Source organism: Phyllobates terribilis, unplaced genomic scaffold (genome assembly GCF_046119375.1).
Source record: "Phyllobates terribilis strain yellow unplaced genomic scaffold, ASM4611937v1 Scaffold_142__1_contigs__length_4687701, whole genome shotgun sequence".
Classification (NCBI taxonomy): domain Eukaryota; kingdom Metazoa; phylum Chordata; class Amphibia; order Anura; family Dendrobatidae; genus Phyllobates; species Phyllobates terribilis.
In genome coordinates this window covers 1,264,172-1,289,382 of record NW_027362902.1, presented here as the reverse complement: position 1 = coordinate 1,289,382, position 25,211 = coordinate 1,264,172, and the positions used below count along the sequence as shown (strand labels likewise).

The following is a 25,211-nucleotide window of genomic DNA, read 5'->3' as shown; positions in this document are numbered from 1 at the left end:
TCGACAAAATCCTAGTAGGACGTGACACACGTGAATAAGTGGACACACAGTGACAAAGAAATTAAATAAATAGTGAAGGTTTCACAGTATAATACTGCCCGGACCTTCGACCGGGAATTGAAAAATTCCCCATCCTAAGGCCAGAAGGCCCGGAATAAGGGTGTGTGCGAAGAAAGAAAATTTGAAGTGCTTGTGCAAATGTGCCATAAACTCAAGTGGGGTTCCCAATCCCAGTGAGTTAAGGCACCCCAGGGTCACCACTCCTGGGGCACTTCACAGTTCGGGCTTTCGATCTTCCCCGGCCCAATGGCGTCGATCCTGGGGGGCCATGCTTTCCACCAGATGACTATATTAGCCACCTGGCGTACAAACAAGCGCCTAAACCCCAGTGTGCATAATGTATCAATCTACTAGGGCGGCCAACATCCAAAACCGCCTTTTCGAAAGATACTACACTTGATCTTAGCCAAAAGGCCGAGAAGCGATAACCAGAATTGGTTTCAAACTACGGAGCCACCCAAGGATCCTGAAAAGTCCATTTGTGGAGATGAGCTCCTGGACTCCCGTTAAGAAGACATGTTGTCAACCTCTAGATCCCTTACATGCCTGCACTTTTCGGCTTGCTGCTGCTGCAATCCACGCGTTTTAGATCTGCATAACTCCACCTCTTTAAACACAGCACCTTCACCCCCTGCTGTTCCCACCCGCCTCAACACCGTTGGAAGGGAGGAGAACCAATTAAGGCGGGGGGTGGGGTGGAACGAGCAGCTGTCTACCCTTAGCAGGAGGGCTCCTGATTACATACCTCTCCTGCTGCTGCTGCTGCTGGCTGTCCAGCAGCAGACTGAAGGTGGCTGCTGCTGTGCACAGGTATATAAAGGCTCAGAGCCTATTATGACACGCGCAGCCAGCGTTCCATTGCCACATTCCATCTACTGCAGGCAGGATACCTGGCTGGCTGAATGTCGCTGAGAAGCTCACAGAGACCGCCATAAGCAACAGTTTAACAGAATGCCACAGACTAATCAACCAAACTTTTTGGGTTGGGTTCTCTTTTATAGTCTGCAGGCATTAAATGAAAGAAGTCAGTGTTCCAGCAGAAGGAGACAACGTTTCAGAAAAGGCATTGTAGCAAACCAAAAAAGAAATTTTAAGCGCAGCAGAGTAACCAGCGCACATACCTGTTAGCTCAGGTGAGTTTAAAAGGCTGCTGTTGATAACAAGGGCATTTGCTAAATAGATGGTGTGTGTGCAACAATATACTGAAAGGTCAATTATATTGTGCAGCTTATCTCACCACCTGTAGTTATTTAGGTGAAAGCTCCAAAATGCTTGCCTAATATGTCTGTTTATCCAAAAGGAAGTAAAAAGGGAGAGCTAGAAAGATAGCATTGCATCACATTACATGGCAATGCAATGCACAGTTGCTGAAGTTGAACCAAAATGAGCTTGTAATCTGGCTTCTGCAACTTTGAACATGAAAAATCCAATGAGGAGAAGAAAAGCAAAGCCAAAGAGTCCATCCCAAAATCCGACAAACAAGCAAAATGAACAAAAAACATTGAATTCAATTCTTTCTGATTTTAGAAACTGCATTAAAGAAGGGGTGCACCGGTCCTGGAGATACTGCAATACCAGGTCAATGCGTGGAGTGGACAGAGCAAGCTCTTTTTCCATCTCCCTGTTCTAAAAATCCATTTAATATATGGTCCCCAGATAGGGGACGTATCAGATATTAAACTGATAAGAACAGATACTACACTTGATCTTAGCCAAAAGGCCGAGAAGCGATAACCAGAATTGGTTTCAAACTACGGAGCCACCCAAGGATCCTGAAAAGTCCATTTGTGGAGATGAGCTCCTGGACTCCCGTTAAGAAGACATGTTGTCAACCTCTAGATCCCTTACATGCCTGCACTTTTCGGCTTGCTGCTGCTGCAATCCACGCGTTTTAGATCTGCATAACTCCACCTCTTTAAACACAGCACCTTCACCCCCTGCTGTTCCCACCCGCCTCAACACCGTTGGAAGGGAGGAGAACCAATTAAGGCGGGGGGTGGGGTGGAACGAGCAGCTGTCTACCCTTAGCAGGAGGGCTCCTGATTACATACCTCTCCTGCTGCTGCTGCTGCTGGCTGTCCAGCAGCAGACTGAAGGTGGCTGCTGCTGTGCACAGGTATATAAAGGCTCAGAGCCTATTATGACACGCGCAGCCAGCGTTCCATTGCCACATTCCATCTACTGCAGGCAGGATACCTGGCTGGCTGAATGTCGCTGAGAAGCTCACAGAGACCGCCATAAGCAACAGTTTAACAGAATGCCACAGACTAATCAACCAAACTTTTTGGGTTGGGTTCTCTTTTATAGTCTGCAGGCATTAAATGAAAGAAGTCAGTGTTCCAGCAGAAGGAGACAACGTTTCAGAAAAGGCATTGTAGCAAACCAAAAAAGAAATTTTAAGCGCAGCAGAGTAACCAGCGCACATACCTGTTAGCTCAGGTGAGTTTAAAAGGCTGCTGTTGATAACAAGGGCATTTGCTAAATAGATGGTGTGTGTGCAACAATATACTGAAAGGTCAATTATATTGTGCAGCTTATCTCACCACCTGTAGTTATTTAGGTGAAAGCTCCAAAATGCTTGCCTAATATGTCTGTTTATCCAAAAGGAAGTAAAAAGGGAGAGCTAGAAAGATAGCATTGCATCACATTACATGGCAATGCAATGCACAGTTGCTGAAGTTGAACCAAAATGAGCTTGTAATCTGGCTTCTGCAACTTTGAACATGAAAAATCCAATGAGGAGAAGAAAAGCAAAGCCAAAGAGTCCATCCCAAAATCCGACAAACAAGCAAAATGAACAAAAAACATTGAATTCAATTCTTTCTGATTTTAGAAACTGCATTAAAGAAGGGGTGCACCGGTCCTGGAGATACTGCAATACCAGGTCAATGCGTGGAGTGGACAGAGCAAGCTCTTTTTCCATCTCCCTGTTCTAAAAATCCATTTAATATATGGTCCCCAGATAGGGGACGTATCAGATATTAAACTGATAAGAACAGATACTACACTTGATCTTAGCCAAAAGGCCGAGAAGCGATAACCAGAATTGGTTTCAAACTACGGAGCCACCCAAGGATCCTGAAAAGTCCATTTGTGGAGATGAGCTCCTGGACTCCCGTTAAGAAGACATGTTGTCAACCTCTAGATCCCTTACATGCCTGCACTTTTCGGCTTGCTGCTGCTGCAATCCACGCGTTTTAGATCTGCATAACTCCACCTCTTTAAACACAGCACCTTCACCCCCTGCTGTTCCCACCCGCCTCAACACCGTTGGAAGGGAGGAGAACCAATTAAGGCGGGGGGTGGGGTGGAACGAGCAGCTGTCTACCCTTAGCAGGAGGGCTCCTGATTACATACCTCTCCTGCTGCTGCTGCTGCTGGCTGTCCAGCAGCAGACTGAAGGTGGCTGCTGCTGTGCACAGGTATATAAAGGCTCAGAGCCTATTATGACACGCGCAGCCAGCGTTCCATTGCCACATTCCATCTACTGCAGGCAGGATACCTGGCTGGCTGAATGTCGCTGAGAAGCTCACAGAGACCGCCATAAGCAACAGTTTAACAGAATGCCACAGACTAATCAACCAAACTTTTTGGGTTGGGTTCTCTTTTATAGTCTGCAGGCATTAAATGAAAGAAGTCAGTGTTCCAGCAGAAGGAGACAACGTTTCAGAAAAGGCATTGTAGCAAACCAAAAAAGAAATTTTAAGCGCAGCAGAGTAACCAGCGCACATACCTGTTAGCTCAGGTGAGTTTAAAAGGCTGCTGTTGATAACAAGGGCATTTGCTAAATAGATGGTGTGTGTGCAACAATATACTGAAAGGTCAATTATATTGTGCAGCTTATCTCACCACCTGTAGTTATTTAGGTGAAAGCTCCAAAATGCTTGCCTAATATGTCTGTTTATCCAAAAGGAAGTAAAAAGGGAGAGCTAGAAAGATAGCATTGCATCACATTACATGGCAATGCAATGCACAGTTGCTGAAGTTGAACCAAAATGAGCTTGTAATCTGGCTTCTGCAACTTTGAACATGAAAAATCCAATGAGGAGAAGAAAAGCAAAGCCAAAGAGTCCATCCCAAAATCCGACAAACAAGCAAAATGAACAAAAAACATTGAATTCAATTCTTTCTGATTTTAGAAACTGCATTAAAGAAGGGGTGCACCGGTCCTGGAGATACTGCAATACCAGGTCAATGCGTGGAGTGGACAGAGCAAGCTCTTTTTCCATCTCCCTGTTCTAAAAATCCATTTAATATATGGTCCCCAGATAGGGGACGTATCAGATATTAAACTGATAAGAACAGATTTTTTTTGATTGAATATATCTTTTATTAGCACAAAAAATAAGTTAACAGACAGTGTACAGTGCCGCAGCCCAGTACTCACAGAATTCTACATCATATTTACATAGCATGAGGATACGACGCACTAACTAGACACATCACACCCCTATGCTACACAAAACACTCAATCTGAAAGAAAAAGCATGTCAATCAATACAGTACGACGAACCGTGATAAGGGATGGGGATTGGGAAAAAGGGGATGGGGAGGGGAAAATCACAGGCCCGAAGCTTTATTGAAAGACAAGACACATAAGGGGAGAGGGGGAGGAGGGGTTTAGTCCTCATCCTCGTCCTCCGGACCGTCCATGATGGAATAGTCTCTGAGCAGGCTGTGGATCAGCCTGCGGCAGTCCTGGATGGACATCCTCTCCCTCCTCAAGATGAGCCGGTTCCTGGCGACCCAAACGGCATCCTTGAAGCAGTTCATAAGGCGCCAAGCCTCCTGGATGGCTCCGACGGTATGAACCCCAGGGAAGAGTCCGTAAAGCACAGAATGGTGCGATAGGCTCGCCCTGGGGACAGAGTTCCTCAGGTCGTCCTCAAGTGCAGTCAATAGGCGCTGTGCAAATCCGCAGTCCCAAAAAGTGTGCAAAGATGTTTCCTCCACGAAGGGGCACCTTGGGCAGTACCGGGTCTTGCACAGGTTCCGGGCATGCATGAATGACCGGACGGGCAGTCCGCCCTGAATCGCCATCCACGACAAGTCCTTGTGCCCGTTGGTCAGCCTGTCAGACGACACATTTGTCCACACAGTCTCCAGCGTGTCCTGGTGAAGTCCTGTGATGTTCTCCACGTCATCCTTGGCTCTGATTAGCTTGTGGATAGTTTTGGGCTTCCACAAGTCGGGCTTGAGTCCCTCCAGTTGATGCTCCCCCACAAATCGAACGACGTCTCCGTAGAACCATGGCGTCGTCCAGTTGTAGGGGAAGGAGCTGTCCCACTTGTCCCAGCCGAGTCGCCTCCAAAGAGGAAGCAGGAAGAAGCGAGACATGGACCTGCCCGCGGAGCCATTCTTGACTTGCAAAGTCCGGCGGACACAATCACACACAAAAGAGGATCGCAGGAGGGTGGGGATATCTGGAACGCCCTTCCCACCCTTGCGAGGCTCCTTGTACATGACGGCCCGCCTGACTCTGTCCATCTTGGATCCCCAGACAAAGTGAAACACTGTCCTGGTAATGGCCCTGCACACAGTGACGTGTGGGGGCCAGGCCTGCGCCGTGTACTGCAAGACGGGCAGGACCCCATTACGCAGGACGAGTGCCTTACCCTCACAAGTGAGGTGTCTGAGGCTCCAGAGTCCGATCCGTTGCTTCACCTTGGCCAAGCGTTCTTGCCAGGACTTGAGGGCCGCTCCTTCCTTCCCGAACCAGACTCCCAGCACCCAAGGAAATCCGGTTGAATGTTGAAGGGGAAGGGGGCGGAGGAGGCCGGCTGCCAATCCCCGAAGAGCATGGCTTCCGACTTCCTGCAGTTGACTTTGGCCCCTGAAGCCCGGCCGAACCTCTCACACGTCTGGACGAGGGCGTCGACTGAACCACGATCAGCGCAGAAGACGGTGACGTCGTCCATGTAGAGCGAGCACTTGACCTCGTGTCGTCCCGGACCCGGTGCGGTGATCCCTCTGATCTCTCCATTCTGCCGGATAGCCTCTGCGAAGAGTTCTATAACACAAACAAAAAGAAGAGGTGATAGAGGGCAGCCTTGTCTGACCCCAGAGAGGACAGGGAAGGGGTCAGTCTTCCAGCCGTTCACCAACACCGAGCTGTGGATATCAAAATACATCAGACGGACATACGAACAAAACATGTTACCCAAACCTAACCGGTGCAGAGCTCGGCCCATGAACTCGTGGGAAACCCGGTCGAAGGCCTTCTCCTGATCCAAGGAGACCAGGGCCGCGTGTGCGCGGCGGACCTTGATGTACTCGACCGTGTCCCGCACGAGAGCGAGGCTGTCTGCGATGCGACGTCCAGGGATGCCGCAGGTCTGGTCCGGGTGGATGATCCGTCCGATGACCGTCTTAAGTCGTGTCGCCATCGTCTTGGCCAGGATCTTGTAGTCCACGTTGAGCAGAGTGATGGGACGCCAATTCCTCAGGTCGCACCTCTCTCCCTTCCGCTTGTACAGGATCGTGACCATTCCTTCCCTCAAAGATGGAGGCATTCTACCCTCCACCACCATCTCCTCGTACAGGTCCAACAGGTCCGGACAGATGAGGTCTCCCAGCGCTACATAGAGCTCCGCTGGAAGACCATCACTGCCCGGGGTCCTGCCGGTCCTAAAGGATTTAGCGGCAGAGAGCAATTCGCCCACCATCAGAGGTTTGTCCAAGGCTGCCGTGCCTGCAGGATCAAGATGGTTAGTGATACCTGACAGGAACTTATCAGCAGCGTCAGGGTCGGTAGTCTTGTGGGAGTAGAGTTCGCTGTAGAAGTCGCTGACGACCCTCATCACGTCCTCCTTCCCACGTCGCATGTTTCCGCTCTCGTCTCGCAGCTCGTTCAGGGGCGTGTGACCGGCATGAAGTTTCCTGAAAAAGAATGAGTTACATTTCTCACCCTTCTCCAGATTCTCCACTTTGGAACGGAAGACGATTCGCTTGGACTCCTCCTCAAAGTGCCTTTTCAGGCTCTTCTTGGTCTCCTCCAGCTCCTCCCTCACGTCCCAGCCGCAGTGAAGAAGGTCCTGCAGCGACCGCAGCTCGCGCTGCAGCCCTCTGAAGTCCCTCCTCTTCTCACACTCCTGTTGTCGACCCTTGGCCTGAAAGAAACAGCGAAACTCAAGTTTAACATATTCCCACCAATCAGAGACTGTTTGGAAGCTACCCTTGTAGGACTGCCACATTGCGTAGGCTGCTCTCAGCTCCTCCACGACTTCATCCTGAGCCAGCAGAGCACAATTCAGCTTCCAGGAGCCGGGGCCGGACGGAAAACCGTCGCCGAGGACACCTTGTAAGTGAATGGCTCTGTGGTCGGAGAAGAAGCAGGAGACTATCGAGTGCCTACTCTGCCTGACTGCCCGAGAGGTGAACACAAAGTCAATCCTGGAGCGGAGTGAGCCATCGGGTCGGCTCCACGAATAGTTCGTGGAGCCTCTCCCCATGGAGCCCACCACGTCCTGAAGAGAGGCCTCGGTTACCATCTCGATGAGCAGCTTGGACGTGATGTCCAACTTGGCAGATGTGCCAGAACTACGACCATCCTCCTCGATGGGGCAGTTGAAATCCCCGGCCATCACTAAGGTCCTGGTGGTGGCAAGCTGAAGCCGCAGGGTCTGGAAAAGCTCCAAACGCTCATTCTTCAGTGGGGACGCATACACGTTGATAAACCTGACAGGTTCTCCCGCCCAGTTGCCATCTACAACAAGAGCCCTGCCGCAGATGAGCTCCTGGACGGACTCAAGCGTGAATGCGCCCCCCCTGATCAGAATTGCGACCCCCGCAGACTTGCAGTCATCCCCACCGGACCAGTAGGATGGACCGTGGGACCACTCCCTGGCCAGATGTTTGAAGGACCTAGAGGAGGGAAGGGAACATTCCTGCAACATATAAACATCACACAACTGGGAAGTAAGGAAGGCATAAATAGTCTGACGTCTGAACTTGTCCTTGATGCTCCTGACATTAATGGAAAATAAGTTAATATTAGCCATCATGTAGGGAAAAAAGAAAAAGTTAGCGCAGGCAATACACCTTAGTTACCACTCCGGTCGGGTGGTCCCTCGTCGGTGTTGACTGCTGGTGACGGGATCACCAGCAGGCCCTCTTCCTCCATCTGGTAAAGCAGCGCGGCCTCGATCTCGGCGACCACCAGTTCCTCCTCTTCTGGCTCGGCCACCAGGGTCTCAACCATGTGCTCCATCTCTTCTGGCTCAGGGAGGGTATCCTCCTTTTCGCCTACGAAATCCAGAATCTTCTTTTTGGAGGATTCAGTAGCAGGGCTGTCCTCCACCTTCCTCTTTCCCCGGGTTGGAACTGGGGAGACAAGAAGGGGAAAATCCTCCTCGGAATAGATAGCGGCGGGTGGAGGAAAGGTTAATTCCACCGCTACCATGGTCTGGGGAGGGAGAGTGGCTGCCGGGGCAGGGGAAAGGACACCTGCTGAGGAGTAGGGGAAGGAGGAAGAGGAAGTGGAATCCTCAGCAGGGGTGGCCGGGGTGGGGGGGAATTGGACGGGGGTGGCAGGGGGAGGGATCGAGAGAGGGGTGACAGAACTCTTACCCTCCTTTGACTTTTTCTTCAGCTTCGGAGCTGCTGGGACCGTCGCTGGGGCTATGGCCACCGACTCCTTGACCGTTTTGGCCTTGGTCGTCTCGGCCTTGGCCGCTGGGGCCTTGGTCGTCGCGTCCTTGACCTTCACAGGCCTGGTCGTCGGGGCCTTGTCCTCCGTAGCTGGGGTCGTCGCAACCACCGATGCCCAGGATCTCTCACGCTTGGGGCAATCCTTGTACAGATGAGCCGCCAGCCCACACAGGTTGCAGGATGTCTTCTTCGGGCAGTCCTTCGAGCTGTGTCCCGTCACTCGACAAATCCTGCAGGCATCCTCCTTGCAGTCCTTCATCTCGTGGCCGTTCTTGCCGCATCTCCTGCAGTTCCGCGGCATGTCCGGGTAATAGATGAGGCCGTAGGAGTTGCCCAGGGAGAATGTCGGGGGCAGGTGCCGAAGTCCGTCTGAGTACGCCAGGTCCCTGTGAAGTCTAACGGTCACCGACCACTTACCTGTCCAGAAGCCGAGTCCATTCAGGATGTGAGAGGGTTCCTTCACAACCAAACAGAAGCGTCTCAGGAAGGTACAGATGTCTTGGCCTGGGGTGTGCGGGTTGCGCATGGAGACCGTGATCCTCCTTTCGTCCCTCTGGATAGGGCAGCTACCTGTAAAGGCAGAGAAAGAATTATCCGGTCCTTTTGCGCTTACCATTTCCCAGAACCTCCTGCAGGTGTTCACAATGGCGAAGGTGATGAAGAAGATCCCCGTCAAGAAGGTCTGGATGCTGAGGGTGTCCGACCTGGAGAAGCCTCGATCCAGCAGCATCTTCTGGCAGAACACGTCCGAGGACAAGTCCGGCACCCTCCCATCCACTTCCTTCAGCTTCAGGGCCACCGTCTGCCGCATCCATGGCTCCAGGGCTGGAGCTTCGTGGCGGGGCTTCTGGGGTCCCTTCTGCTGGCCAGTCGTGGAGGCAGAGTCCTTGGGGTCAGAATCTGCTCCTGGCTGGGCCCTCCTGGCTGTCCCCTGCTCCAGGCTCTTCTTTTCGGCCTTCCTCGCAGCGCTTGCCATGGCTTTCCTCCTGCAGTTACTTCTTGGAGCTGGATCTGGAACTCTTCCCGGAATGGGTGGAGCTATGCAGATTCTTCTCCCGTCGTGTTCTGGACAAATTCCCCGAAAGGTCTTTGTCTCGATGATTTTCTTCCTCGAAGATTCCACAGGACAGCCCGATTCTTCTCCGAGTCTTCGTCTTCTTCTGGATTCTTTAGAGCTTCTTCCTCCCACCGATATCCGCCTTCCTTCTCCGATGTCAGCTGGGCTCCGAAGCTCTTCTCCTTCCGAGTTGGATCGCTCTCGTCAAGTGTAGATCGTAGCTCTTGTGTTCTTAAAAGAACAGATACTACACTTGATCTTAGCCAAAAGGCCGAGAAGCGATAACCAGAATTGGTTTCAAACTACGGAGCCACCCAAGGATCCTGAAAAGTCCATTTGTGGAGATGAGCTCCTGGACTCCCGTTAAGAAGACATGTTGTCAACCTCTAGATCCCTTACATGCCTGCACTTTTCGGCTTGCTGCTGCTGCAATCCACGCGTTTTAGATCTGCATAACTCCACCTCTTTAAACACAGCACCTTCACCCCCTGCTGTTCCCACCCGCCTCAACACCGTTGGAAGGGAGGAGAACCAATTAAGGCGGGGGGTGGGGTGGAACGAGCAGCTGTCTACCCTTAGCAGGAGGGCTCCTGATTACATACCTCTCCTGCTGCTGCTGCTGCTGGCTGTCCAGCAGCAGACTGAAGGTGGCTGCTGCTGTGCACAGGTATATAAAGGCTCAGAGCCTATTATGACACGCGCAGCCAGCGTTCCATTGCCACATTCCATCTACTGCAGGCAGGATACCTGGCTGGCTGAATGTCGCTGAGAAGCTCACAGAGACCGCCATAAGCAACAGTTTAACAGAATGCCACAGACTAATCAACCAAACTTTTTGGGTTGGGTTCTCTTTTATAGTCTGCAGGCATTAAATGAAAGAAGTCAGTGTTCCAGCAGAAGGAGACAACGTTTCAGAAAAGGCATTGTAGCAAACCAAAAAAGAAATTTTAAGCGCAGCAGAGTAACCAGCGCACATACCTGTTAGCTCAGGTGAGTTTAAAAGGCTGCTGTTGATAACAAGGGCATTTGCTAAATAGATGGTGTGTGTGCAACAATATACTGAAAGGTCAATTATATTGTGCAGCTTATCTCACCACCTGTAGTTATTTAGGTGAAAGCTCCAAAATGCTTGCCTAATATGTCTGTTTATCCAAAAGGAAGTAAAAAGGGAGAGCTAGAAAGATAGCATTGCATCACATTACATGGCAATGCAATGCACAGTTGCTGAAGTTGAACCAAAATGAGCTTGTAATCTGGCTTCTGCAACTTTGAACATGAAAAATCCAATGAGGAGAAGAAAAGCAAAGCCAAAGAGTCCATCCCAAAATCCGACAAACAAGCAAAATGAACAAAAAACATTGAATTTAATTCTTTCTGATTTTAGAAACTGCATTAAAGAAGGGGTGCACCGGTCCTGGAGATACTGCAATACCAGGTCAATGCGTGGAGTGGACAGAGCAAGCTCTTTTTCCATCTCCCTGTTCTAAAAATCCATTTAATATATGGTCCCCAGATAGGGGACGTATCAGATATTAAACTGATAAGAACAGATTTTTTTTTTTTTTTTTTTTATCGAAAGCCCGAATTCGTGTACAAAACCCGAGTGCGCTTAAAAAAGTGACAAGTGCCACAAAAAAAGTGCACTAGGATGCTGGTCTTCTTGAAACCCTCTCCAAAAGGAGAAGGGTCCCCCAAACAATTCCCCGTCCCTCCGAGCCAAAAGGCCACAGCGAGGAACAGGGACAAAAAGCCACCTCCAGCCGAAGCCAGAGGCGACCCAATCTTACCCCCAGCACCTGCCCGAGTTCTCACCCGAGCAAGGCACTGGGAGCCAAAGACTGTGCTCCCCTCCCGGAAGAGGGGAGCCAACAACGCTCTCCTCCCAAAAGAGGAAAGCCAGGGGGGTTCAGGGGGGAGCGGAACCTGATGGCCACACACTCCCCCCCTAGACCTGCCAAGAGAGGAACCCGTAAGGGAACCGCATCCCGACAAAATCCTAGTAGGACGTGACACACGTGAATAAGTGGACACACAGTGACAAAGAAATTAAATAAATAGTGAAGGTTTCACAGTATAATACTGCCCGGACCTTCGACCGGGAATTGAAAAATTCCCCATCCTAAGGCCAGAAGGCCCGGAATAAGGGTGTGTGCGAAGAAAGAAAATTTGAAGTGCTTGTGCAAATGTGCCATAAACTCAAGTGGGGTTCCCAATCCCAGTGAGTTAAGGCACCCCAGGGTCACCACTCCTGGGGCACTTCACACTTCGGGCTTTCGATCTTCCCCGGCCCAATGGCGTCGATCCTGGGGGGCCATGCTTTCCACCAGATGACTATATTAGCCACCTGGCGTACTAACAAGCGCCTAAACCCCAGTGTGCATAATGTATCAATCTACTAGGGCGGCCAACATCCAAAACCGCCTTTTCGAAAGATAATACACTTGATCTTAGCCAAAAGGCCGAGAAGCGATAACCAGAATTGGTTTCAAACTACGGAGCCACCCAAGGATCCTGAAAAGTCCATTTGTGGAGATGAGCTCCTGGACTCCCGTTAAGAAGACATGTTGTCAACCTCTAGATCCCTTACATGCCTGCACTTTTCGGCTTGCTGCTGCTGCAATCCACGCGTTTTAGATCTGCATAACTCCACCTCTTTAAACACAGCACCTTCACCCCCTGCTGTTCCCACCCGCCTCAACACCGTTGGAAGGGAGGAGAACCAATTAAGGCGGGGGGTGGGGTGGAACGAGCAGCTGTCTACCCTTAGCAGGAGGGCTCCTGATTACATACCTCTCCTGCTGCTGCTGCTGCTGCTGGCTGTCCAGCAGCAGACTGAAGGTGGCTGCTGCTGTGCACAGGTATATAAAGGCTCAGAGCCTATTATGACACGCGCAGCCAGCGTTCCATTGCCACATTCCATCTACTGCAGGCAGGATACCTGGCTGGCTGAATGTCGCTGAGAAGCTCACAGAGACCGCCATAAGCAACAGTTTAACAGAATGCCACAGACTAATCAACCAAACTTTTTGGGTTGGGTTCTCTTTTATAGTCTGCAGGCATTAAATGAAAGAAGTCAGTGTTCCAGCAGAAGGAGACAACGTTTCAGAAAAGGCATTGTAGCAAACCAAAAAAGAAATTTTAAGCGCAGCAGAGTAACCAGCGCACATACCTGTTAGCTCAGGTGAGTTTAAAAGGCTGCTGTTGATAACAAGGGCATTTGCTAAATAGATGGTGTGTGTGCAACAATATACTGAAAGGTCAATTATATTGTGCAGCTTATCTCACCACCTGTAGTTATTTAGGTGAAAGCTCCAAAATGCTTGCCTAATATGTCTGTTTATCCAAAAGGAAGTAAAAAGGGAGAGATAGAAAGATAGCATTGCATCACATTACATGGCAATGCAATGCACAGTTGCTGAAGTTGAACCAAAATGAGCTTGTAATCTGGCTTCTGCAACTTTGAACATGAAAAATCCAATGAGGAGAAGAAAAGCAAAGCCAAAGAGTCCATCCCAAAATCCGACAAACAAGCAAAATGAACAAAAAACATTGAATTCAATTCTTTCTGATTTTAGAAACTGCATTAAAGAAGGGGTGCACCGGTCCTGGAGATACTGCAATACCAGGTCAATGCGTGGAGTGGACAGAGCAAGCTCTTTTTCCATCTCCCTGTTCTAAAAATCCATTTAATATATGGTCCCCAGATAGGGGACGTATCAGATATTAAACTGATAAGAACAGATACTACACTTGATCTTAGCCAAAAGGCCGAGAAGCGATAACCAGAATTGGTTTCAAACTACGGAGCCACCCAAGGATCCTGAAAAGTCCATTTGTGGAGATGAGCTCCTGGACTCCCGTTAAGAAGACATGTTGTCAACCTCTAGATCCCTTACATGCCTGCACTTTTCGGCTTGCTGCTGCTGCAATCCACGCGTTTTAGATCTGCATAACTCCACCTCTTTAAACACAGCACCTTCACCCCCTGCTGTTCCCACCCGCCTCAACACCGTTGGAAGGGAGGAGAACCAATTAAGGCGGGGGGTGGGGTGGAACGAGCAGCTGTCTACCCTTAGCAGGAGGGCTCCTGATTACATACCTCTCCTGCTGCTGCTGCTGCTGGCTGTCCAGCAGCAGACTGAAGGTGGCTGCTGCTGTGCACAGGTATATAAAGGCTCAGAGCCTATTATGACACGCGCAGCCAGCGTTCCATTGCCACATTCCATCTACTGCAGGCAGGATACCTGGCTGGCTGAATGTCGCTGAGAAGCTCACAGAGACCGCCATAAGCAACAGTTTAACAGAATGCCACAGACTAATCAACCAAACTTTTTGGGTTGGGTTCTCTTTTATAGTCTGCAGGCATTAAATGAAAGAAGTCAGTGTTCCAGCAGAAGGAGACAACGTTTCAGAAAAGGCATTGTAGCAAACCAAAAAAGAAATTTTAAGCGCAGCAGAGTAACCAGCGCACATACCTGTTAGCTCAGGTGAGTTTAAAAGGCTGCTGTTGATAACAAGGGCATTTGCTAAATAGATGGTGTGTGTGCAACAATATACTGAAAGGTCAATTATATTGTGCAGCTTATCTCACCACCTGTAGTTATTTAGGTGAAAGCTCCAAAATGCTTGCCTAATATGTCTGTTTATCCAAAAGGAAGTAAAAAGGGAGAGCTAGAAAGATAGCATTGCATCACATTACATGGCAATGCAATGCACAGTTGCTGAAGTTGAACCAAAATGAGCTTGTAATCTGGCTTCTGCAACTTTGAACATGAAAAATTAAATGAGGAGAAGAAAAGCAAAGCCAAAGAGTCCATCCCAAAATCCGACAAACAAGCAAAATGAACAAAAAACATTGAATTCAATTCTTTCTGATTTTAGAAACTGCATTAAAGAAGGGGTGCACCGGTCCTGGAGATACTGCAATACCAGGTCAATGCGTGGAGTGGACAGAGCAAGCTCTTTTTCCATCTCCCTGTTCTAAAAATCCATTTAATATATGGTCCCCAGATAGGGGACGTATCAGATATTAAACTGATAAGAACAGATACTACACTTGATCTTAGCCAAAAGGCCGAGAAGCGATAACCAGAATTGGTTTCAAACTACGGAGCCACCCAAGGATCCTGAAAAGTCCATTTGTGGAGATGAGCTCCTGGACTCCCGTTAAGAAGACATGTTGTCAACCTCTAGATCCCTTACATGCCTGCACTTTTCGGCTTGCTGCTGCTGCAATCCACGCGTTTTAGATCTGCATAACTCCACCTCTTTAAACACAGCACCTTCACCCCCTGCTGTTCCCACCCGCCTCAACACCGTTGGAAGGGAGGAGAACCAATTAAGGCGGGGGGTGGGGTGGAACGAGCAGCTGTCTACCCTTAGCAGGAGGGCTCCTGATTACATACCTCTCCTGCTGCTGCTGCTGCTGGCTGTCCAGCAGCAGACTGAAGGTGGCTGCTGCTGTGCACAGGTATATAAAGGCTCAGAGCCTATTATGACACGCGCAGCCAGCGTTCCATTGCCACATTCCATCTACTGCAGGCAGGATACCTGGCTGGCTGAATGTCGCTGAGAAGCTCACAGAGACCGCCATAAGCAACAGTTTAACAGAATGCCACAGACTAATCAACCAAACTTTTTGGGTTGGGTTCTCTTTTATAGTCTGCAGGCATTAAATGAAAGAAGTCAGTGTTCCAGCAGAAGGAGACAACGTTTCAGAAAAGGCATTGTAGCAAACCAAAAAAGAAATTTTAAGCGCAGCAGAGTAACCAGCGCACATACCTGTTAGCTCAGGTGAGTTTAAAAGGCTGCTGTTGATAACAAGGGCATTTGCTAAATAGATGGTGTGTGTGCAACAATATACTGAAAGGTCAATTATATTGTGCAGCTTATCTCACCACCTGTAGTTATTTAGGTGAAAGCTCCAAAATGCTTGCCTAATATGTCTGTTTATCCAAAAGGAAGTAAAAAGGGAGAGCTAGAAAGATAGCAATGCATCACATTACATGGCAATGCAATGCACAGTTGCTGAAGTTGAACCAAAATGAGCTTGTAATCTGGCTTCTGCAACTTTGAACATGAAAAATCCAATGAGGAGAAGAAAAGCAAAGCCAAAGAGTCCATCCCAAAATCCGACAAACAAGCAAAATGAACAAAAAACATTGAATTCAATTCTTTCTGATTTTAGAAACTGCATTAAAGAAGGGGTGCACCGGTCCTGGAGATACTGCAATACCAGGTCAATGCGTGGAGTGGACAGAGCAAGCTCTTTTTCCATCTCCCTGTTCTAAAAATCCATTTAATATATGGTCCCCAGATAGGGGACGTATCAGATATTAAACTGATAAGAACAGATACTACACTTGATCTTAGCCAAAAGGCCGAGAAGCGATAACCAGAATTGGTTTCAAACTACGGAGCCACCCAAGGATCCTGAAAAGTCCATTTGTGGAGATGAGCTCCTGGACTCCCGTTAAGAAGACATGTTGTCAACCTCTAGATCCCTTACATGCCTGCACTTTTCGGCTTGCTGCTGCTGCAATCCACGCGTTTTAGATCTGCATAACTCCACCTCTTTAAACACAGCACCTTCACCCCCTGCTGTTCCCACCCGCCTCAACACCGTTGGAAGGGAGGAGAACCAATTAAGGCGGGGGGTGGGGTGGAACGAGCAGCTGTCTACCCTTAGCAGGAGGGCTCCTGATTACATACCTCTCCTGCTGCTGCTGCTGCTGGCTGTCCAGCAGCAGACTGAAGGTGGCTGCTGCTGTGCACAGGTATATAAAGGCTCAGAGCCTATTATGACACGCGCAGCCAGCGTTCCATTGCCACATTCCATCTACTGCAGGCAGGATACCTGGCTGGCTGAATGTCGCTGAGAAGCTCACAGAGACCGCCATAAGCAACAGTTTAACAGAATGCCACAGACTAATCAACCAAACTTTTTGGGTTGGGTTCTCTTTTATAGTCTGCAGGCATTAAATGAAAGAAGTCAGTGTTCCAGCAGAAGGAGACAACGTTTCAGAAAAGGCATTGTAGCAAACCAAAAAAGAAATTTTAAGCGCAGCAGAGTAACCAGCGCACATACCTGTTAGCTCAGGTGAGTTTAAAAGGCTGCTGTTGATAACAAGGGCATTTGCTAAATAGATGGTGTGTGTGCAACAATATACTGAAAGGTCAATTATATTGTGCAGCTTATCTCACCACCTGTAGTTATTTAGGTGAAAGCTCCAAAATGCTTGCCTAATATGTCTGTTTATCCAAAAGGAAGTAAAAAGGGAGAGCTAGAAAGATAGCATTGCATCACATTACATGGCAATGCAATGCACAGTTGCTGAAGTTGAACCAAAATGAGCTTGTAATCTGGCTTCTGCAACTTTGAACATGAAAAATCCAATGAGGAGAAGAAAAGCAAAGCCAAAGAGTCCATCCCAAAATCCGACAAACAAGCAAAATGAACAAAAAACATTGAATTCAATTCTTTCTGATTTTAGAAACTGCATTAAAGAAGGGGTGCACCGGTCCTGGAGATACTGCAATACCAGGTCAATGCGTGGAGTGGACAGAGCAAGCTCTTTTTCCATCTCCCTGTTCTAAAAATCCATTTAATATATGGTCCCCAGATAGGGGACGTATCAGATATTAAACTGATAAGAACAGATACTACACTTGATCTTAGCCAAAAGGCCGAGAAGCGATAACCAGAATTGGTTTCAAACTACGGAGCCACCCAAGGATCCTGAAAAGTCCATTTGTGGAGATGAGCTCCTGGACTCCCGTTAAGAAGACATGTTGTCAACCTCTAGATCCCTTACATGCCTGCACTTTTCGGCTTGCTGCTGCTGCAATCCACGCGTTTTAGATCTGCATAACTCCACCTCTTTAAACACAGCACCTTCACCCCCTGCTGTTCCCACCCGCCTCAACACCGTTGGAAGGGAGGAGAACCAATTAAGGCGGGGGGTGGGGTGGAACGAGCAGCTGTCTACCCTTAGCAGGAGGGCTCCTGATTACATACCTCTCCTGCTGCTGCTGCTGCTGGCTGTCCAGCAGCAGACTGAAGGTGGCTGCTGCTGTGCACAGGTATATAAAGGCTCAGAGCCTATTATGACACGCGCAGCCAGCGTTCCATTGCCACATTCCATCTACTGCAGGCAGGATACCTGGCTGGCTGAATGTCGCTGAGAAGCTCACAGAGACCGCCATAAGCAACAGTTTAACAGAATGCCACAGACTAATCAACCAAACTTTTTGGGTTGGGTTCTCTTTTATAGTCTGCAGGCATTAAATGAAAGAAGTCAGTGTTCCAGCAGAAGGAGACAACGTTTCAGAAAAGGCATTGTAGCAAACCAAAAAAGAAATTTTAAGCGCAGCAGAGTAACCAGCGCACATACCTGTTAGCTCAGGTGAGTTTAAAAGGCTGCTGTTGATAACAAGGGCATTTGCTAAATAGATGGTGTGTGTGCAACAATATACTGAAAGGTCAATTATATTGTGCAGCTTATCTCACCACCTGTAGTTATTTAGGTGAAAGCTCCAAAATGCTTGCCTAATATGTCTGTTTATCCAAAAGGAAGTAAAAAGGGAGAGCTAGAAAGATAGCAATGCATCACATTACATGGCAATGCAATGCACAGTTGCTGAAGTTGAACCAAAATGAGCTTGTAATCTGGCTTCTGCAACTTTGAACATGAAAAATCCAATGAGGAGAAGAAAAGCAAAGCCAAAGAGTCCATCCCAAAATCCGACAAACAAGCAAAATGAACAAAAAACATTGAATTCAATTCTTTCTGATTTTAGAAACTGCATTAAAGAAGGGGTGCACCGGTCCTGGAGATACTGCAATACCAGGTCAATGCGTGGAGTGGACAGAGCAAGCTCTTTTTCCATCTCCCTGTTCTAAAAATCCATTTAATATATGGTCCCCAGATAGGGGACGTATCAGATATTAAACTGATAAGAACAGATACTACACTTGATCTTAGCCAAAAGGCCGAGAAGCGATAACCAGAATTGGTTTCAAACTACGGAGCCACCCAAGGATCCTGAAAAGTCCATTTGTGGAGATGAGCTCCTGGACTCCCGTTAAGAAGACATGTTGTCAACCTCTAGATCCCTTACATGCCTGCACTTTTCGGCTTGCTGCTGCTGCAATCCACGCGTTTTAGATCTGCATAACTCCACCTCTTTAAACACAGCACCTTCACCCCCTGCTGTTCCCACCCGCCTCAACACCGTTGGAAGGGAGGAGAACCAATTAAGGCGGGGGGTGGGGTGGAACGAGCAGCTGTCTACCCTTAGCAGGAGGGCTCCTGATTACATACCTCTCCTGCTGCTGCTGCTGCTGCTGGCTGTCCAGCAGCAGACTGAAGGTGGCTGCTGCTGTGCACAGGTATATAAAGGCTCAGAGCCTATTATGACACGCGCAGCCAGCGTTCCATTGCCACATTCCATCTACTGCAGGCAGGATACCTGGCTGGCTGAATGTCGCTGAGAAGCTCACAGAGACCGCCATAAGCAACAGTTTAACAGAATGCCACAGACTAATCAACCAAACTTTTTGGGTTGGGTTCTCTTTTATAGTCTGCAGGCATTAAATGAAAGAAGTCAGTGTTCCAGCAGAAGGAGACAACGTTTCAGAAAAGGCATTGTAGCAAACCAAAAAAGAAATTTTAAGCGCAGCAGAGTAACCAGCGCACATACCTGTTAGCTCAGGTGAGTTTAAAAGGCTGCTGTTGATAACAAGGGCATTTGCTAAATAGATGGTGTGTGTGCAACAATATACTGAAAGGTCAATTATATTGTGCAGCTTATCTCACCACCTGTAGTTATTTAGGTGAAAGCTCCAAAATGCTTGCCTAATATGTCTGTTTATCCAAAAGGAAGTAAAAAGGGAGAGCTAGAAAGATAGCATTGCATCACATTACATGGCAATGCAATGCACAGTTGCTGAAGTTGAACCAAAATGAGCTTGTAATCTGGCTTCTGCAACTTTGAACATGAAAAATCCAATGAGGAGAAGAAAAGCAAAGCCAAAGAGTCCATCCCAAAATCCGACAAACAAGCAAAATGAACAAAAAACATTGAATTCAATTCTTTCTGATTTTAGAAACTGCATTAAAGAAGGGGTGCACCGGTCCTGGAGATACTGCAATACCAGGTCAATGCGTGGAGTGGACAGAGCAAGCTCTTTTTCCATCTCCCTGTTCTAAAAATCCATTTAATATATGGTCCCCAGATAGGGGACGTATCAGATATTAAACTGATAAGAACAGATACTACACTTGATCTTAGCCAAAAGGCCGAGAAGCGATAACCAGAATTGGTTTCAAACTACGGAGCCACCCAAGGATCCTGAAAAGTCCATTTGTGGAGATGAGCTCCTGGACTCCCGTTAAGAAGACATGTTGTCAACCTCTAGATCCCTTACATGCCTGCACTTTTCGGCTTGCTGCTGCTGCAATCCACGCGTTTTAGATCTGCATAACTCCACCTCTTTAAACACAGCACCTTCACCCCCTGCTGTTCCCACCCGCCTCAACACCGTTGGAAGGGAGGAGAACCAATTAAGGCGGGGGGTGGGGTGGAACGAGCAGCTGTCTACCCTTAGCAGGAGGGCTCCTGATTACATACCTCTCCTGCTGCTGCTGCTGCTGGCTGTCCAGCAGCAGACTGAAGGTGGCTGCTGCTGTGCACAGGTATATAAAGGCTCAGAGCCTATTATGACACGCGCAGCCAGCGTTCCATTGCCACATTCCATCTACTGCAGGCAGGATACCTGGCTGGCTGAATGTCGCTGAGAAGCTCACAGAGACCGCCATAAGCAACAGTTTAACAGAATGCCACAGACTAATCAACCAAACTTTTTGGGTTGGGTTCTCTTTTATAGTCTGCAGGCATTAAATGAAAGAAGTCAGTGTTCCAGCAGAAGGAGACAACGTTTCAGAAAAGGCATTGTAGCAAACCAAAAAAGAAATTTTAAGCGCAGCAGAGTAACCAGCGCACATACCTGTTAGCTCAGGTGAGTTTAAAAGGCTGCTGTTGATAACAAGGGCATTTGCTAAATAGATGGTGTGTGTGCAACAATATACTGAAAGGTCAATTATATTGTGCAGCTTATCTCACCACCTGTAGTTATTTAGGTGAAAGCTCCAAAATGCTTGCCTAATATGTCTGTTTATCCAAAAGGAAGTAAAAAGGGAGAGCTAGAAAGATAGCATTGCATCACATTACATGGCAATGCAATGCACAGTTGCTGAAGTTGAACCAAAATGAGCTTGTAATCTGGCTTCTGCAACTTTGAACATGAAAAATCCAATGAGGAGAAGAAAAGCAAAGCCAAAGAGTCCATCCCAAAATCCGACAAACAAGCAAAATGAACAAAAAACATTGAATTCAATTCTTTCTGATTTTAGAAACTGCATTAAAGAAGGGGTGCACCGGTCCTGGAGATACTGCAATACCAGGTCAATGCATGGAGTGGACAGAGCAAGCTCTTTTTCCATCTCCCTGTTCTAAAAATCCATTTAATATATGGTCCCCAGATAGGGGACGTATCAGATATTAAACTGATAAGAACAGATACTACACTTGATCTTAGCCAAAAGGCCGAGAAGCGATAACCAGAATTGGTTTCAAACTACGGAGCCACCCAAGGATCCTGAAAAGTCCATTTGTGGAGATGAGCTCCTGGACTCCCGTTAAGAAGACATGTTGTCAACCTCTAGATCCCTTACATGCCTGCACTTTTCGGCTTGCTGCTGCTGCAATCCACGCGTTTTAGATCTGCATAACTCGACCTCTTTAAACACAGCACCTTCACATAAGCAACAGTTTAACAGAATGCCACAGACTAATCAACCAAACTTTTTGGGTTGGGTTCTCTTTTATAGTCTGCAGGCATTAAATGAAAGAAGTCAGTGTTCCAGCAGAAGGAGACAACGTTTCAGAAAAGGCATTGTAGCAAACCAAAAAAGAAATTTTAAGCGCAGCAGAGTAACCAGCGCACATACCTGTTAGCTCAGGTGAGTTTAAAAGGCTGCTGTTGATAACAAGGGCATTTGCTAAATAGATGGTGTGTGTGCAACAATATACTGAAAGGTCAATTATATTGTGCAGCTTATCTCACCACCTGTAGTTATTTAGGTGAAAGCTCCAAAATGCTTGCCTAATATGTCTGTTTATCCAAAAGGAAGTAAAAAGGGAGAGCTAGAAAGATAGCATTGCATCACATTACATGGCAATGCAATGCACAGTTGCTGAAGTTGAACCAAAATGAGCTTGTAATCTGGCTTCTGCAACTTTGAACATGAAAAATCCAATGAGGAGAAGAAAAGCAAAGCCAAAGAGTCCATCCCAAAATCCGACAAACAAGCAAAATGAACAAAAAACATTGAATTCAATTCTTTCTGATTTTAGAAACTGCATTAAAGAAGGGGTGCACCGGTCCTGGAGATACTGCAATACCAGGTCAATGCGTGGAGTGGACAGAGCAAGCTCTTTTTCCATCTCCCTGTTCTAAAAATCCATTTAATATATGGTCCCCAGATAGGGGACGTATCAGATATTAAACTGATAAGAACAGATACTACACTTGATCTTAGCCAAAAGGCCGAGAAGCGATAACCAGAATTGGTTTCAAACTACGGAGCCACCCAAGGATCCTGAAAAGTCCATTTGTGGAGATGAGCTCCTGGACTCCCGTTAAGAAGACATGTTGTCAACCTCTAGATCCCTTACATGCCTGCACTTTTCGGCTTGCTGCTGCTGCAATCCACGCGTTTTAGATCTGCATAACTCCACCTCTTTAAACACAGCACCTTCACCCCCTGCTGTTCCCACCCGCCTCAACACCGTTGGAAGGGAGGAGAACCAATTAAGGCGGGGGGTGGGGTGGAACGAGCAGCTGTCTACCCTTAGCAGGAGGGCTCCTGATTACATACCTCTCCTGCTGCTGCTGCTGCTGGCTGTCCAGCAGCAGACTGAAGGTGGCTGCTGCTGTGCACAGGTATATAAAGGCTCAGAGCCTATTATGACACGCGCAGCCAGCGTTCCATTGCCACATTCCATCTACTGCAGGCAGGATACCTGGCTGGCTGAATGTCGCTGAGAAGCTCACAGAGACCGCCATAAGCAACAGTTTAACAGAATGCCACAGACTAATCAACCAAACTTTTTGGGTTGGGTTCTCTTTTATAGTCTGCAGGCATTAAATGAAAGAAGTCAGTGTTCCAGCAGAAGGAGACAACGTTTCAGAAAAGGCATTGTAGCAAACCAAAAAAGAAATTTTAAGCGCAGCAGAGTAACCAGCGCACATACCTGTTAGCTCAGGTGAGTTTAAAAGGCTGCTGTTGATAACAAGGGCATTTGCTAAATAGATGGTGTGTGTGCAACAATATACTGAAAGGTCAATTATATTGTGCAGCTTATCTCACCACCTGTAGTATTTAAGTGAAAGCTCCAAAATGCTTGCCTAATATGTCTGTTTATCCAAAAGGAAGTAAAAAGGGAGAGCTAGAAAGATAGCATTGCATCACATTACATGGCAATGCAATGCACAGTTGCTGAAGTTGAACCAAAATGAGCTTGTAATCTGGCTTCTGCAACTTTGAACATGAAAAATCCAATGAGGAGAAGAAAAGCAAAGCCAAAGAGTCCATCCCAAAATCCGACAAACAAGCAAAATGAACAAAAAACATTGAATTCAATTCTTTCTGATTTTAGAAACTGCATTAAAGAAGGGGTGCACCGGTCCTGGAGATACTGCAATACCAGGTCAATGCGTGGAGTGGACAGAGCAAGCTCTTTTTCCATCTCCCTGTTCTAAAAATCCATTTAATATATGGTCCCCAGATAGGGGACGTATCAGATATTAAACTGATAAGAACAGATACTACACTTGATCTTAGCCAAAAGGCCGAGAAGCGATAACCAGAATTGGTTTCAAACTACGGAGCCACCCAAGGATCCTGAAAAGTCCATTTGTGGAGATGAGCTCCTGGACTCCCGTTAAGAAGACATGTTGTCAACCTCTAGATCCCTTACATGCCTGCACTTTTCGGCTTGCTGCTGCTGCAATCCACGCGTTTTAGATCTGCATAACTCCACCTCTTTAAACACAGCACCTTCACCCCCTGCTGTTCCCACCCGCCTCAACACCGTTGGAAGGGAGGAGAACCAATTAAGGCGGGGGGTGGGGTGGAACGAGCAGCTGTCTACCCTTAGCAGGAGGGCTCCTGATTACATACCTCTCCTGCTGCTGCTGCTGCTGGCTGTCCAGCAGCAGACTGAAGGTGGCTGCTGCTGTGCACAGGTATATAAAGGCTCAGAGCCTATTATGACACGCGCAGCCAGCGTTCCATTGCCACATTCCATCTACTGCAGGCAGGATACCTGGCTGGCTGAATGTCGCTGAGAAGCTCACAGAGACCGCCATAAGCAACAGTTTAACAGAATGCCACAGACTAATCAACCAAACTTTTTGGGTTGGGTTCTCTTTTATAGTCTGCAGGCATTAAATGAAAGAAGTCAGTGTTCCAGCAGAAGGAGACAACGTTTCAGAAAAGGCATTGTAGCAAACCAAAAAAGAAATTTTAAGCGCAGCAGAGTAACCAGCGCACATACCTGTTAGCTCAGGTGAGTTTAAAAGGCTGCTGTTGATAACAAGGGCATTTGCTAAATAGATGGTGTGTGTGCAACAATATACTGAAAGGTCAATTATATTGTGCAGCTTATCTCACCACCTGTAGTTATTTAGGTGAAAGCTCCAAAATGCTTGCCTAATATGTCTGTTTATCCAAAAGGAAGTAAAAAGGGAGAGCTAGAAAGATAGCATTGCATCACATTACATGGCAATGCAATGCACAGTTGCTGAAGTTGAACCAAAATGAGCTTGTAATCTGGCTTCTGCAACTTTGAACATGAAAAATCCAATGAGGAGAAGAAAAGCAAAGCCAAAGAGTCCATCCCAAAATCCGACAAACAAGCAAAATGAACAAAAAACATTGAATTCAATTCTTTCTGATTTTAGAAACTGCATTAAAGAAGGGGTGCACCGGTCCTGGAGATACTGCAATACCAGGTCAATGCGTGGAGTGGACAGAGCAAGCTCTTTTTCCATCTCCCTGTTCTAAAAATCCATTTAATATATGGTCCCCAGATAGGGGACGTATCAGATATTAAACTGATAAGAACAGATACTACACTTGATCTTAGCCAAAAGGCCGAGAAGCGATAACCAGAATTGGTTTCAAACTACGGAGCCACCCAAGGATCCTGAAAAGTCCATTTGTGGAGATGAGCTCCTGGACTCCCGTTAAGAAGACATGTTGTCAACCTCTAGATCCCTTACATGCCTGCACTTTTCGGCTTGCTGCTGCTGCAATCCACGCGTTTTAGATCTGCATAACTCCACCTCTTTAAACACAGCACCTTCACCCCCTGCTGT

General features: G+C 47.6%; 14 non-coding genes and 2 pseudogenes across 14 annotated transcripts; all 16 read right to left on the bottom strand.

The window, feature by feature from the left end:
• Nucleotides 1-394: 394 nt before the first annotated feature.
• LOC141206423 (U2 spliceosomal RNA) lies at nt 395-486 on the bottom strand (annotated as a pseudogene).
• Nucleotides 487-1,601: 1,115 nt separating this feature from the next.
• On the bottom strand, nt 1,602-1,792 carry LOC141206470 (U2 spliceosomal RNA). Its single transcript, XR_012277026.1, has one exon. It is a non-coding gene; the product is annotated as a U2 spliceosomal RNA (small nuclear RNA).
• A 1,115-nt stretch (nt 1,793-2,907) lies between these two features.
• LOC141206469 (U2 spliceosomal RNA) lies at nt 2,908-3,098 on the bottom strand. The gene has a single exon (XR_012277025.1). It is a non-coding gene; the product is annotated as a U2 spliceosomal RNA (small nuclear RNA).
• Nucleotides 3,099-4,213: 1,115 nt separating this feature from the next.
• Nucleotides 4,214-4,408, bottom strand: LOC141206223 (U2 spliceosomal RNA). Its single transcript, XR_012276888.1, has one exon. It is a non-coding gene; the product is annotated as a U2 spliceosomal RNA (small nuclear RNA).
• A 5,547-nt stretch (nt 4,409-9,955) lies between these two features.
• LOC141206374 (U2 spliceosomal RNA) lies at nt 9,956-10,049 on the bottom strand (annotated as a pseudogene).
• Nucleotides 10,050-11,164: 1,115 nt separating this feature from the next.
• Nucleotides 11,165-11,351, bottom strand: LOC141206342 (U2 spliceosomal RNA). Its single transcript, XR_012276973.1, has one exon. It is a non-coding gene; the product is annotated as a U2 spliceosomal RNA (small nuclear RNA).
• Nucleotides 11,352-13,355: 2,004 nt separating this feature from the next.
• On the bottom strand, nt 13,356-13,546 carry LOC141206468 (U2 spliceosomal RNA). The gene has a single exon (XR_012277024.1). It is a non-coding gene; the product is annotated as a U2 spliceosomal RNA (small nuclear RNA).
• Nucleotides 13,547-14,661: 1,115 nt separating this feature from the next.
• LOC141206466 (U2 spliceosomal RNA) lies at nt 14,662-14,852 on the bottom strand. The gene has a single exon (XR_012277022.1). It is a non-coding gene; the product is annotated as a U2 spliceosomal RNA (small nuclear RNA).
• A 1,115-nt stretch (nt 14,853-15,967) lies between these two features.
• LOC141206465 (U2 spliceosomal RNA) lies at nt 15,968-16,158 on the bottom strand. The gene has a single exon (XR_012277021.1). It is a non-coding gene; the product is annotated as a U2 spliceosomal RNA (small nuclear RNA).
• A 1,115-nt stretch (nt 16,159-17,273) lies between these two features.
• On the bottom strand, nt 17,274-17,464 carry LOC141206464 (U2 spliceosomal RNA). Its single transcript, XR_012277020.1, has one exon. It is a non-coding gene; the product is annotated as a U2 spliceosomal RNA (small nuclear RNA).
• Nucleotides 17,465-18,579: 1,115 nt separating this feature from the next.
• LOC141206463 (U2 spliceosomal RNA) lies at nt 18,580-18,770 on the bottom strand. The gene has a single exon (XR_012277019.1). It is a non-coding gene; the product is annotated as a U2 spliceosomal RNA (small nuclear RNA).
• A 1,118-nt stretch (nt 18,771-19,888) lies between these two features.
• Nucleotides 19,889-20,079, bottom strand: LOC141206462 (U2 spliceosomal RNA). Its single transcript, XR_012277018.1, has one exon. It is a non-coding gene; the product is annotated as a U2 spliceosomal RNA (small nuclear RNA).
• Nucleotides 20,080-21,194: 1,115 nt separating this feature from the next.
• On the bottom strand, nt 21,195-21,385 carry LOC141205989 (U2 spliceosomal RNA). Its single transcript, XR_012276658.1, has one exon. It is a non-coding gene; the product is annotated as a U2 spliceosomal RNA (small nuclear RNA).
• An 812-nt stretch (nt 21,386-22,197) lies between these two features.
• On the bottom strand, nt 22,198-22,388 carry LOC141206461 (U2 spliceosomal RNA). The gene has a single exon (XR_012277017.1). It is a non-coding gene; the product is annotated as a U2 spliceosomal RNA (small nuclear RNA).
• Nucleotides 22,389-23,502: 1,114 nt separating this feature from the next.
• Nucleotides 23,503-23,693, bottom strand: LOC141206460 (U2 spliceosomal RNA). The gene has a single exon (XR_012277016.1). It is a non-coding gene; the product is annotated as a U2 spliceosomal RNA (small nuclear RNA).
• A 1,115-nt stretch (nt 23,694-24,808) lies between these two features.
• On the bottom strand, nt 24,809-24,999 carry LOC141206459 (U2 spliceosomal RNA). Its single transcript, XR_012277015.1, has one exon. It is a non-coding gene; the product is annotated as a U2 spliceosomal RNA (small nuclear RNA).
• Nucleotides 25,000-25,211: the final 212 nt, after the last annotated feature.